Source organism: Heterodontus francisci, chromosome 37 (assembly GCF_036365525.1).
Source record: "Heterodontus francisci isolate sHetFra1 chromosome 37, sHetFra1.hap1, whole genome shotgun sequence".
In the NCBI taxonomy this organism is placed as follows: Eukaryota; Metazoa; Chordata; class Chondrichthyes; order Heterodontiformes; family Heterodontidae; genus Heterodontus; species Heterodontus francisci.
Window position 1 is genome coordinate 47,534,034 of NC_090407.1, and position 13,912 is coordinate 47,547,945.

General features: G+C 47.3%; 1 protein-coding gene across 1 annotated transcript in view; it reads left to right on the forward strand.

Moving 5' to 3' along the window:
• The window catches only part of LOC137352036 (ephrin type-B receptor 2), a 937,948-nt gene that overhangs the window by 831,467 nt on the left and 92,569 nt on the right, over positions 1-13,912 (forward strand). The gene's annotated exons all lie outside the window — the stretch shown is intronic.

Genomic DNA, 13,912 nt, shown 5'->3' on the forward strand with positions numbered 1-13,912 from the left:
CCAGCTTTGACTTTTTGAATGTTTTCAGCGTGCCAATGGTGTGGTCCATTATGGTGGAGGTATGAGCTGCATTGTATGGCTCTTCGGCTGCACTTTGGGGATGCAGCGCTGGTGTCATCAATCATTTCCAAAAGTGGTAACCCTTCCCACTCAGGATCCAGATGTCAACTTGGGCTGGTGATTCAAACATTCCCATTAGTTGTGGGTTATCATGTGTTTGCATCTACAGGCGAGAAATCAGACAGGTCTGTGCTCGTTCCCCAGGAAGCTGTGATAATGGACCACACCATTGGCATGCTGAAATTGCACTTCTGTTGTCTTGCCCGGTCAGGAGGGGCTCTGCAGTACACACCAGAGGGTCCCACGAATAGTCATATGCTGCTGTGCACTACACAACCTGGCAATACAATGTGGACATACTTTGCAAGTGGAGGAGGAACAAGAGCAGCAGCTCTCCTTCTCAGAGGAGGATGATTTAGATCATCCTGAGGAGGAGCCCATTAATGTAAATGAATGCCAGAGCCATTGAGAGACATGCACAGAATCAGGGATAAGTTTACCATTGGCCATTTCAGCCAAGAGTGTGGCACCTACACAATGACAATTCCAACGCAGGAACTACATTATTATCCTGGGATGTTGACCTACCTCTGTCAACCTAACTATTGCTCTAATCTTAAATCTATAAGTGCATGTGAAGTAGAGCTTCGCTGAATGCACTGGCTGCTGAATACTGACTCGGTAAAAACCTGGGGCACATTTGAACATATGCCTACCATCCAGCCATGAGCACTCAGTCAGAACCAGTTACACCATAATATAACTTTGACTGCACCTGCACCTGCTAATGTGTTTGAGTTGTGTCTAAAGTCAGACAAACTCCTTTGCAAGACATAGAAGGGGGGGGGGGGCCTGCTGAGCCTACTGAAGAAGGCCTTTCACAATGACTATTACAAAACTACAACTAGCAGTCAGTGAAGACTGAAGGATCAAACCTCAAAGTTAAAGGAAGAATGGCCATGTCTGTCACTCCTTTGAAAGCATCAAAGCTTGCCAGCCATGAGGTATGCTATTACATTTTGCCTCTTTACTCAGTAAGTCTCAATGAATGATGAAAATGTATCAAATAAAACAAAAACATTTTTGTTAAATATTTACATGTGACTACTCGTGCCACCTGCGTGCTCATAATTCTTTCATCTTTCTCTTCTGGCCACGATGTCGAGGTGCTACTCCAACATTCGCAGCTGAGACGGAGGCAGTCTGCTCATTGTGCTGTCCCGATGCCCTGGATGACTGTGGCAGGTGTCCTCTGGAGGCACGGGGCCTTGAGTGCTCCATCCTACTGGGGGTGTCCAGCAATGGTGCTTCAGCATTCCCCTTGGACACACTTGCAGGAGGTAAGGGGGTCAATTATGGGAAGGGGAAGAGGAGATGCCGCTTATCCTGGGGCTGTCCCGAGAGGGAGGCCCTGGGGCAGCTGGCACGCACTCCTGTTCCATCTGGGTGCCCGAGGCACCTGTCTGTCTCCATGAGAGGAAGGAGCACCTGGAGGGAGGTCCAGGTTCCTCGGCCGCTTCTCACTTAGAAATGGAACCCACGGCAACAGCGATGGAGTGCAGGTCAGATCGCATATGACTCGAGTGTTCAACCAGACTCGCCACGGTGGTCGCCAGACTCTTGACTGAGGAAACCATATGCCTGGGACGTGATAGATGTTATGGTTTGCATGGACTCCTCCATGGCTCACGCAAAGCCACGCATGACCTCAGCATCTCTGACATTTCCCCCATACACTCACTGCATGTCCAGCAGGCAGCTTGTGACCTTGAACAGAGGATCATCATCAGTCTGGGGGTAGCAGGGGTCTGGTCCCCAGCCGTCCTCTGATTGTCAGGGGATCCTGCTGGCACATGCTCCCTCAGCTGCTGGCACATGTCTGTGGTGTGCCCACGACCGTGTGACCATGATTCTAAGCACAAACCCCCATGGACTATGTGGATGTAACTGCTCTGGCAGAGATGACAGAAGAGGCAGGTGACAGTGCACTCACTGGGGCATTGGCAGCATCTTCTCCAGCTGCGGAATCAACATTTTGCTGGCATCCTGTCATGTGAGTGCGGGCACCTGCAGTGGGAAACAAATAGGAGCACATTAGGCATCATCACAGCATGAGCTTGTCATAAGTTCACACAATTCTCCTGTGTGCCCATATGGCATCAACAGTAAGGTTGACCCTTCATCCTTACACTTTGATGATCCAGCCTCACCGTCCGCAATGGCTCTTCCTCCCTCCTCCCCGGCATTCTGCACTGCCTCCTCCTCTGCTGGGGTCAGGAGTCTGAGGTCTGCCACACCACCTTCTGTCTTGGATCGCTTCTGCTGGCCCTGCATGAGAAAGTGATGAGTTAATGACATGTCAAGCGACACCTGACGTCTCTTGTCTACATGCATCACCATCGCTCAATTTGGCCTGTCAGTCGCATGCTGCATCCAAGCACACCAGACGCCAGAGTTGCACATTCCCTGGACATATTTGCTATGTGACCAAGGCTGATCACACATTCAACAACATGGCATGGCTGCCCACTGACAAACATAATGTTTAACGGAGCCCACAAGATACCATTTATAAAGCTTTGGATACATCACTTACCTTTGCCGATCTGAGCAGGTCATTAACCTCTTTCCGATACTGTACCCAGGTTCGGCGTAACCCCATGATTCGAGACCTCCTCTGCCACCTCCATCTAGGCTGCTTTGGTCAGGCAGGAGGGTCTTCTGACTTCATCTACAGGGGAAAGGACCTCCTGCCTTTCCCTGACAGCCTGGAGAAGAACCTGCAGGGGGACATCACTGAACCGTGGGGCTGGTCTCTGCCTGCTGTCTGACATTGTTGTAGAGGTGGTGATGGAGAGATGACATATAAAGAAAAGGGTGAGGGTGAAAATGGATGAGGATGGGTAAGAAATTAGAATGATTAAAGGGAAAGAACCTAGAAATCCCTCTATCATGGGGAAAATGGGCCAAGCTGGTGATCCTCCATGATTACAGTGCAGAATGATTTATATCCGTGTTGTTAATGATGCTTTGCAGAATGACAGTGGGTTCCACCAATGAAAAGCCATCCCTGCTGCATGATCGCACGTGTCTCCCATGCCCGCTGCCAGAGCTTAAATTTGAAATAATAATTGCGTGAGAACTGGTAAAAAGAGCGGGAGCGGAAGTGCCGCCAAATTCTGTTTCCGCCATCGGAAATGCTGCGAGATGCATAAAAGGGTGCAAACCACCACACCAGCAGTGTTCCGATGGGGACACAGTTTCCACCCCAAACACCAACACACTCTCCACCCCAAACACCAACGCACTCTGCACCCCAAACACCAACGCACTTTCCACCCCAAACACCAACGCACTCTCCACCCCAAACACCAACGCACTCTCCATCCCAAACACCAACGCACTTTCCACCCCAAACACCAACGCACTCTCCACCCCAAACACCAACGCACTCTCCATCCCAAACACCAACGCACTTTCCACCCCAAACACCAACGCACTTTCCACCCCAAACACCAACGCACTCTCCACCCCAAACACCAACGCACTTTCCACCCCAAACACCAACGCACTCTCCACCCCAAACACCAACGCACTCTCCACCCCAAACACCAACGCACTCTCCACCCCAAACACCAACGCACTTTCCACCCCAAACACCAACGCACTCTCCACCCCAAACACCAACGCACTCTCCACCCCAAACACCAACGCTCACATCCCGCATTGCCAGCCAGAAAGAAAATGGGAGCTGTTTGGTAAGGTCTGAAATTAGTAAGTTCAATGTTAAGGGCAGAGGACTGTAAAATGCCTAATAGTAAGTTCAGTTGCTGTTCTTCAGGCTTCATTGGAGCAGTATTTGAGGCCAAAGGCAGAGATCTGAGAGGGAGTGGGATTGAGAATTTAAGGGATAAGTGACAGGGAATCAAAGTGTTAAATAACAGAGGATTAAAGGGGTTTGACAGGGGTTTGAAGGTGTAAATAACAGACAATTTAAGGGGTAAATGATGGAATTCAAGGGCTACGTGAGAGGAAAATAAAGTGGTAATAAGTGACGGGATTGAAGGGGTAAATGATGAGGGATTGAGGGGGTAAGTGACGGAATTAAAGAGGAAGGTGACATGGAATTAATGGGGTAAATGAAGGGTTATTTAAGGAGTAATTGACAGGCAAATAAAGGGGAAGATGACAGGGAATTAAAGGGGTATTTACATAGAACATAGAACATAGAAAAATACAGCACAGAACAGGCCCTTCGGCCCACGATGTTGTGCCGATCCTTTGTCCTCTGTCAAGGACAATTTAATCTATACCCCATCATTCTCCTTTATCCATATACCTATCTAAAAGCCGTTTGAAAGTCCCTAAAGTTTCTGACTCAACAACTTCCCCAGGCAAGGCATTCCATGCCCCTACCACTCTCTGGGTAAAGAACCTTCCCCTGACATCCCCCTTATATCTCCCACCCTTCACTTTAAATTTATGACCCCTTGTAACGCTTTGCTCCACCCGGGGAAAAAGTTTCTGACTGTCTACCCTATCTATTCCCCTGATCATCTTATAAACCTCTATCATGTCACCCCTCATCCTTCTCCGTTCTAATGAGAAGAGGCCTAGAATGTTCAGCCTTTCCTCGTAAGACTTATTCTCCATTCCAGGCAACATCCTGGTAAATCTCCTCTGCACCCTCTCCAAGGCTTCCACATCCTTCCTAAAATGAGGCGACCAGAACTGCACACAGTACTCCAAATGAGGCCTTACCAAGGTCCTGTACAGCTGCATCATCACCTCACGGCTCTTAAATTCAATCCCTCTGCTAATGAACGCTAACACCCCATATGCCTTCTTCACAGCCCTATCCACTTGAGTTGCAACTTTCAACGATCTATGCACATAGACCCCAAGGTCTCTCTTCTCCTCCACATGCCCAAGAACCCTACCGTTAACCCAGTATTTTGCATTCGTGTTTGTCCTTCCAAAATGGACGACCTCACACTTTTCAGGGTTAAACTCCATCTGCCACTTTTCAGCCCAGCACTGCAACCTATCCAAGTCCCTTTGCAGACGACAATAGCCCTCCTCGGTATCCACAACTCCACCAACCTTTGTATCATCTGCAAATTTACTGACCCACCCTTCGACTTCCTCATCCAAGTCGTTAATAAAAATCACAAACAGGAGAGGACCCAGAACTGATCCCTGTGGCACGCCACTGGTAACTGGGCTCCAGGCTGAGTATTTACCATCTAAGACCACTCTCTGCCTTCTATCAGTTAGCCAATTCTTAATCCAACTGGCCACATTCCCCACTATCCCATGCCTCCTGACTTTCTCCATAAGTCTACCATGGGGGACCTTATCAAATGCCTTACTAAAATCCATGTACACCACATCCACTGGTTTACCCTCATCCACTTGCTTGGTCACCTGCTCAAAGAATTCAATCAGGCTTGTGAGGCAAGACCTACCCCTCACAAAACCGTGCTGACTGTCCCGAATCAAGCAGTGTCTTTCCAGATGCTCAGAAATCCTATCCCTCAGCACCTTTTCCATCAACTTGCCTACCACCGAAGTAAGACTAACTGGCCTGTAATTCCCAGGGTTGTTCCTATTCCCTTTCTTGAACAGGGGCACAACATTTGCCACCCTCCAATCACCTGGTACCACCCCCGTCAACAGAGAAGATGAAAAGATCATTGCCAGCGGCTCTGCAATTTCATCCCTTGCTTCCCATAACATCCTTGGATATACCCCGTCAGGCCCGGGAGACTTGTCTATCTTCAAGTTATTCAAAAACCCCAACACATCTTCCCTCCTAACGAGCACTTCCTCGAGCTTACCAGTCTGTTTCACACCGTCCTCTTCAGTAATACACCCTTTCTCATTCGTAAATACCGAAGAGAAGTACTCATTCAAAACCTCACTTATCTCTTCCGGCTCAACACACAGTCTCCCGCTATTGTCCTTGACCGGACCTACGGTCCCCCTAGTCATCCTCATATTTCTGACATACGCGTAAAAGGCCTTGGGGTTTTCTTTTATCCTACCCGCCAAGCATTTTTCATGCCCTCTCTTAGCTCTCCTAATCCCTTTCTTCAGATCCTTCCTGGCCATCTTGTATCCCTCCAGAGCTATGCCTGTGCCCTTTTTCCTCAACCTTATATACGCATCCTTCCTCTTCCTAACAAGACTCTCAACCTCTCTTGTCAACCACGGTTCCCTCACATGACCATCCCTTCCCTGTCTGACAGGGACATGCTTATCAATGGCCCCTACTATCTGCTCCTTGAAAAAGTTCCACATTTCGACCGTGCCCTTCCCTGCCAGCATATGCTCCCAACTTATGCTCCTCAGTTCCTGCCTGACAGCATCATATCTACCCTTCCCCCAATTGTAAACCTTGCCCTGTTGCACATACCTATCCCTCTCCATTACCACAGTGAATGCTACAGAATTGTGATCACTATCTCCAAAGTGCTCGCCCACCAACAGCTCTATCACTTGCCCTGGTTCATTACCTAGTACCAAATCCAATATTGCCTCCCCTCTGGTCGGGCAGTCTACATACTGAGTCAGAAAAGCTTCCTGGACATACTGCACAAACACTACCCCATCCAAACTATTCGATCTAAAGAGTTGCCAATTAATATTTGGGAAGTTGAAATCCCCCATAATTACTACCCTGTGACTTCTGCTCCTTTCCAAAATCTGTTTCCCAATCTGCTCTTCCACCTCCCTGCTGCTATTGGGGGGCCGATAGAAAACTCCCATCAAGGTGACTGCTCCTTTCCTGTTCCTGACCTCAACCCACAGTGCCTCAGTCGGCAGATCCTCCTCGAAAATTCTTTCAGCAGTTGTTACACTATTCCTAACTAACAATGCCACCCCCCCACCTCTTTTACCACCATTCCTAATCTTATGAAAACATCTATAACCAGGTACCTCCAAGAACCATTCCTCCCCCTCACCTATCCACGTTTCAGTGATGGCCACAACATCGTAGTCCCAAGTGCCCATCCACGCCTTCAATTCACTCACCTTATTCCTGATGCTTCTTGCGTTGAAGTATACGCACTTTAACCCTTCTCCGTGCCCATCTGTCCTCTGCGACAGTGCTACCTTCCCCAATACCTCACTACACTCTTTGTCTTTCTGAGTGGACCCACTGGTCCCTGGACTACAAGTCCGGTTCCCATCCCCCTCCCAAACTAGTTTAAACCCTCCCGAACAGTACTAGCAAACCTCCCTCCCAGGATATTGGTGCCCCTCTGGTTCAGATGCAGCCCGTCCTGTTTGAACAGGTCCCATCTTCCCCAGAATGCAGTCCAATTATCCAAGAACTGGAAGCCCTCTCTCCTACACCATTCCTGCAGCCACGTGTTCAGCTGTGCTCTCTCCCTATTCCTAGCCTCACTATCACGTGGCGCCGGCAACAAACCAGAGATAACAACTCTGTCCGTCCGAGCTTTCAGCTTCCAGCCTAACTCCCTAAACTCACTTCTAACATCTGTGCCACCCTTCCTTCCTACGTCGTTGGTGCCAATGTGCACCACGACCTCTGGCTGCTCCCCCTCCCCTTTAAGGATCCTGAAGATGCGATCACAAACATCACGGACCCTGGCACCAGGTAGGCAACAAACCATCCGTGCGTCTCGCTTGCGCCCACAGAACCGCCTGTCGGTACTCCTCACCATCGAGTCCCCGATGACTAGTGCTCTCCCATTCTCCCTCCTTCCCTTCTGAGCCACAGTGCAGGACCCCGTGCCAGAGGCCCATTCACTGCAGCCTGCCCCCGATAGGCCGTCCCCCCCAACAGTATCTAAAACTGTATACTTGTTGCTGAGGGGAACGACCACAGGAGATCCCTGCACCGACCTCTTCCCACCTCTAACTGTTACCCAGCTGCCTTTGTTTTGTGGAGTAACGACATCCCTGTAGCTTCTATCTATCACCCCCTCAGCTTCCCGAATGATCCTCAGTTCATCCAGCTCCAGCTCCAGTTCCCTAACACGGTCTGATAGGAGCTGGAGACGGATGCACTTCCAGCAGGTGAAGTCGGCAGGGTCACCGGAGGTTCCCCTCACCTCGAACATACTGCAGGAGGAGCACTGCACTCCCCTGGCTGCCATTTCTTTTACTCAATTACCCCTTAATTAAGTACAAATATAGATATTAACAAAAACAGTGAAATAGCTTACCTGTTCAGTCCTTTTTGGCTAGAGGAGGAGGGTAAAAAGGGTCTTATTATTAGGTTAGAGGAGGAGGATGGTTGGGAGACAGGGAATTAAATGGTTAAGTAACTGGGGATTGAAGGGGAAGGTAGGTATTGAAGGGAAATGCGGTTTGGCATTGAATGTGAAGCTGGGGGTTTGATGAGTGAGGGAGTTCGGTGAAGAGGGGAAGGAGGTGCTCCTTTCTTCTATATTTTCAGCCTGCAGTAGCTGCGAGTTTTCTTCCTTTGTCTCCAAGCCAGGAGAGTGCAACTTAACTCGTAAGCGGATTGGTCAGTGAGTATCCACTGTAAGGGACTGTGTATAAATAGCAACATAATAGAAAAACGTAAAAGTTCCAAATAGTCCTTAACTGCCCAACAGAGAACAGGAGAAGGAGTTGATTGGTGAGTGAGGGTCTGTAATTCTACATTTGACTAGCAACAAGTTTAAGAGTAAGGCTAAGATATGGCAGGGCAGCTCAGCCGAGTGGAATGTGCGAAGAAATGTTACTGGCTGCAGAAACTTGAGCTCCGGGTTTCAGAACTTGAGCGGTGGCTGGAGTCACTGTGGTGCATCTGTGAGGCAGAGAACAACGTGGATAGCACCTTTAAGAAGGTGGTTACACCGTAGGTTAGGAGCATGCAAGCAGAGAGGGAATGGGTGACCACCAGAAAGTCTAGGAGGACCAGGCAAGAGGTCTCACTCACAAACCGGTTTTCCATTTTGGATGCTGGTGAGGGCGATGGTTCCTCAGAGGTGTCTAACAAGAGCCAAGTTCAGGGCACCCATGGGTGGTTTAGCTGCATGCGCGAGAAAGAAGAAGAGTGAAAGAGCAATAGTGGTGGGAGATTCGATAGGGGAACAGACAAGTGTTTCTGCAGATATGGACGTGTCTCCGGGATGGTATGTTGCCTTCCTGTGCCAGGGTCAAGGATGTCACAGATTGGCTGCAGGACATTCTTAAGGGGAAGGGTGAACAGCCAGAAGTTGTGGTTCACATTGGTACCAATGACATAGGTAGAAAGAGGGATGAGTCCTGAAAGCAGATTTTAAGGAGCTAGGTAAGACATTAAAAAGCAGGACCCCAGAGGTAGTAATCTCCGGTTTACTCCCCATGCCATGTGCTAGTGAGCATAGAAATAGGGGATTAGAACTGATGAAAGTGTGGCTGGAGAGATGGTGCAGGAGGGAGGGCTTTTGATTCTGGAACGTTGCAACCGGTTCTGGGGTGGCGGGACCTGTACAAGCCGGACAATTTGCATCTCAATAGGGCCGGAACCAATATCCTTGCCAGGAGGTTTACTAGTGCTGTTGGGCAGGGTTTAAACTCATTTGGCAGGGGGATGGGAACCTGAGGGTAGATTCAGATGGGGCAAGATCGGAATTGGAAATGGAAGGCAGAAAATTATTGAGTGAATCTGGAAGGCAGAGGAAACAAAGGATAGAAAATAAAAATAGTTTGGCCATACTGAAGGGTATATATTTAAATGCAAGAAGTATAGCAAATAAAACAGATGAGCTGAGGGTACAGATAGGCACGTGGCAGTATGATACCATAGCTATTACAGAAACATGGCTTAAAGGGGATAGGAATGGCAGCTCAACGTTCCTGGTTATAGGTTTTTCATTCAAGATAAAGAGGAGGATAAAAGGGAGGGGGTGACAATTTTGGTTAGATAAGCAATTACAGCTGTGAGGAGGGATGGTATGTTAGAAGGATCATCATATGGATTGAGCTTAGGAACAAAAAAGGAGCAATCACACTCCTGTGAGTATACTATAGACCCCCAAACAGTCAGAGAGAGATAGAAGAGCAAATATGTAGGCAAATCTCTGAGAAGTGCAAAAACAATAGGGCAGACAGCTCCAGGGACCCGGGTTCGATTCCGGGTACTGCCTGTGTGGAGTTTGCAAGTTCTCCCTGTGTCTGCGTGGGTTTTCTCCGGGTGCTCCGGTTTCCTCCCACAAGCCAAAAGACTTGCAGGTTGATAGGTAAATTGGCCATTATAAATTGTCACTAGTATAGGTAGGTGGTAGGGAAATATAGGGGCAGGTGGGGATGTTTGGTAGGAATATGGGATTAGTGTAGGATTAGTATAAATGGGTGGTTGATGTTCGGCACAGACTTGGTGGGCCGAAGGGCCTGTTTCAGTGCTGTATCTCTAATCTAAAAAAAAATAATAGGAGGGGACTTTAACTACCCCAATATAGTTTTAGTGTGAAAGGAATGGAGGGAACAGAATTCTTGAGGTGCATTCAGGAGAACATTTTTGTCCAGTATGTAGCAAGTCCAACAAGAGAGGGCACAGTTCTGGACTTGATTTTAGGTAATGAAGCTGGGCAGGCGGAAAGTGTGACAGTGGGAGAGCATTTTGGCGGTAGTGATCATAATTCAATTAGTTTTAACATAATTATAGAAAAGGACAGAGATACAGAGATAGAACAGGAGTTAAAATTCAAAATTGGGCTAAGGCCAATTTTATTAAGCTGAGAAATAATTTAGCAATAATGGACTGGAAACAGCTACTTGTAGGTAAATCAGTGTCAGAGCAGTGGGAGGCAGTTAAAGGGGAGATTCAGGAGTTTCAGTTCCCACAAAGAGAAAGGATGGGCGATCAACTCTAGAGCCCCATGGATGTCAACGAGCTTACAGGGTATGATGAGGCAGAAAAGGAAAGCTTATGTCCGACACTGAGAACTCAATACTACAGAAAGCCGAGAGGAGTATAGAAAGTGGAGGAGTGAAATCAAAAAGGAAATTAGGAAAACAAAGAAAGGGCATGAAAGAATATTGGCAAGCAAAATCAAGGAGAACCCAAAGATGTTTTAGCAATACATTAAGAGTAAGAGGTTAACTAAGGAAAGAGTAGGACCCATAAAAGACCAAAAAGGTAACCGATGTGTGGAGGCGTAAGATGTAGGTATGGTTTTTAATGAATACTTTCCGTGTGTCTTCACAAAGGAGGGAGATGATGCAGATATTGTAGTTAAGGAGGAGAAGTGTGAAGTATTGGATGTGATAAACAGAGGGAGAGTCGAAGTATTAAGGGGATTAGCACCCTTGAAAGTGGATAAATCATCAGGGCCTCATGAAATGGCCCCAGGCTTAAAAGAAGCCAGGGAGATCTGGCCATCATTTTCCAGTCCCAACTGGATACAGGTGTGGTGCCGAAGGATTGGAGGTCTGTGAACATTGTACCTTTGTTCAAAAAGGAAGTGAGGGATGGACCGAATAATTACAGGCCAGTCAGTCTAACCTCAGTAGTGGTCAAATTATTGAATCTATTCTAAGAGACAGGATAAACTGTCACTTAGAAAGGCACAGATTAATCAAGGATAGTCAGTATGGATTTGTTAAGGGAAGATTGACTAACTTGATTGAATTTTTTGAAGAAGTAACAAGGAAGATTGATGAGGGTAGTGCAGTTGATGTGGTCCACATGGATTTTTGCAAGGCTTTTGACAAGGTCTCACATGGCAGACTGGGCAAAAAAAGTAAAAGCCCATAGGATCCAGATGAATGTAGCAAGCGGGATACAAAATTGGCTTAGTGGCAGGAAAGAAAGGGTAATTGTTGACTGGTGTTCTTGCGACTGGAGGGCTGTTTCCAGTGGGGTTCCACAGGGCTCAGTACTGGGTCCCTTGCTTTTTGTGGTATATATTGACAATTTGGACGTAAATGTAGGGGGCATTATCAAGAGGTTTGCAGATGACACAACAATTGGCCGCGTGTTTGATACCGATGAAGATAGCTGTAGACTGCAGGAAGATATCAATGGACTTTTCAGAAATGCAGAAAAGTGGCAAATGGAATTTAACCCAGAGAAGTGTGAGGTGGTGCATTTGAGGAGGTCAAACAAGGCAAAGTAATGCACAATAAATGGGAGGATACTGAGAGATGCAGAGGAAGTGAGGGACCTTGGAGTGTATGTCCACATATCACTGAAGGTAGCAGGACAGGTTGATAAGGTGGTTAAGAAGGCATATGGAATCCTTTCCTTTATTAGCCAAGGCATAGAATATAAGAGTAGGTAGGTTACACTGGAGCTATATAAAACATTAGTTAGGCCGCAACCTAAGTACTGTGTGCAGTTCTGATCACCTCATTACAGAAAGGATGTAATTGCACTAGGGCGGGTACAGAGGAGATTTACGAGGATCTTGCCAGAACTGGAAAATTGCAGCTATGAGGATAGGCTGGGCTTGTTCTCCTTGGAACAGAGGAGGGTGAGGGAAGATTTGATTGAGATGTACAAAATTGTGAAGGACCTGGATAGAGTGGATGTGAAGTGCCTATATACCTTCACAGAGAGGTCAGTGACAAGGGTGCATAGATTTAAAGTGATTGGTAGAAGGATTAGAGGGGAAATGAGGTAAAACATTTCACTGCCTGAAAGGGTAGTTGAGGCAGAAAACCTCATCTTGTTTAAAAGGTGCCTGGATGTGCACCTGAAGTGCCAGAACCTACAGACAAATGCTGGAATGTGGGATTAGGCTGGGTGGCTCGTTTCTCAGAGAATTGAAGGGGTAAGTCCCAGGGGATTAGAGTCATAGAGTTATACAGCACAGAAACAGACCCTTCAGCCCATTATGTCCATGCTGGCTATCAAGCACCTATCTATTCTAATCCCATTTTCCAGCACTTGGCCCGTAGCCTTGTATGCTATGACGTTTCAAGTGCTCATCTAAATACTTCTTAAATGTTGTGAGGGTTCCTGCCTCTACCACCCCTTCAAGATTCCAAATACCCTCTGGGTGAAAAGATGTTTCCTCAAATCCTCTCTAAATCTCCTGCTTCTTACCTTAAATCTATGCCCCCTGGTTATTGACCTGTCCGCTAAGGGAAAAAGTTTCTTCCTATCTACCCTATCGATGCCCCTCATAATTTTGTATACTTCAATCCGGTTCCCCCTCAGCCTTCTCTGATCTAAGGAAAACAACCCAAGCCTATCCAGTCTCTCTTCCGATAGTGCGGCGACCAGAACTGTACACAGTACTCCAGCTGTAGTCTATCTAGCGTTTTATACAGCTCCATCATAACCTCCCTGCTCATATATTTTATGCCTCGGCTAATAAAGGCAAGTATCCCATATGCCTTCCTAACCACCTTATCTACCTGTGATGCTGCCTTCAGTGATCGATGGACAGGTACACCAAGGTCCCTCTGACCCTCTGTACTCCCTAAGGTCCTACCATCCATTGTATATTCCCTTGCCTTGTTAGTCCTCCCAAAATGCATCACCTTTCACTTCTCATGATTAAATTCTAATTGCCATTCCAGCCCATCTATATTGTCCTGTAATCTAAGGCTTTCCTCCTCACTATTTCCAACACCACCAATTTTCGTGTCATCTGCGAGCTTACTGATCATACCTCCTATATTCACGTCTAAATCATTAACATACACTACAAACAGCAAGGGTCCCAGCACCCATTGCTGCGGTACACCACTGGTCACAGGCTTCCAATTGCAAAAAGAACCCTCAACCATCACCCTCTAAACCAATTTTGGATTCAATTTGCCAAATTGCCCTGGATCCCATGGGCTCTTGGCTTCTTGACCAATCTCCCATGTGGGATCTTATCAAAAGCCTTACTGATTTCCATGTAGACTACATCAACTGCTTTACCCTCATTTA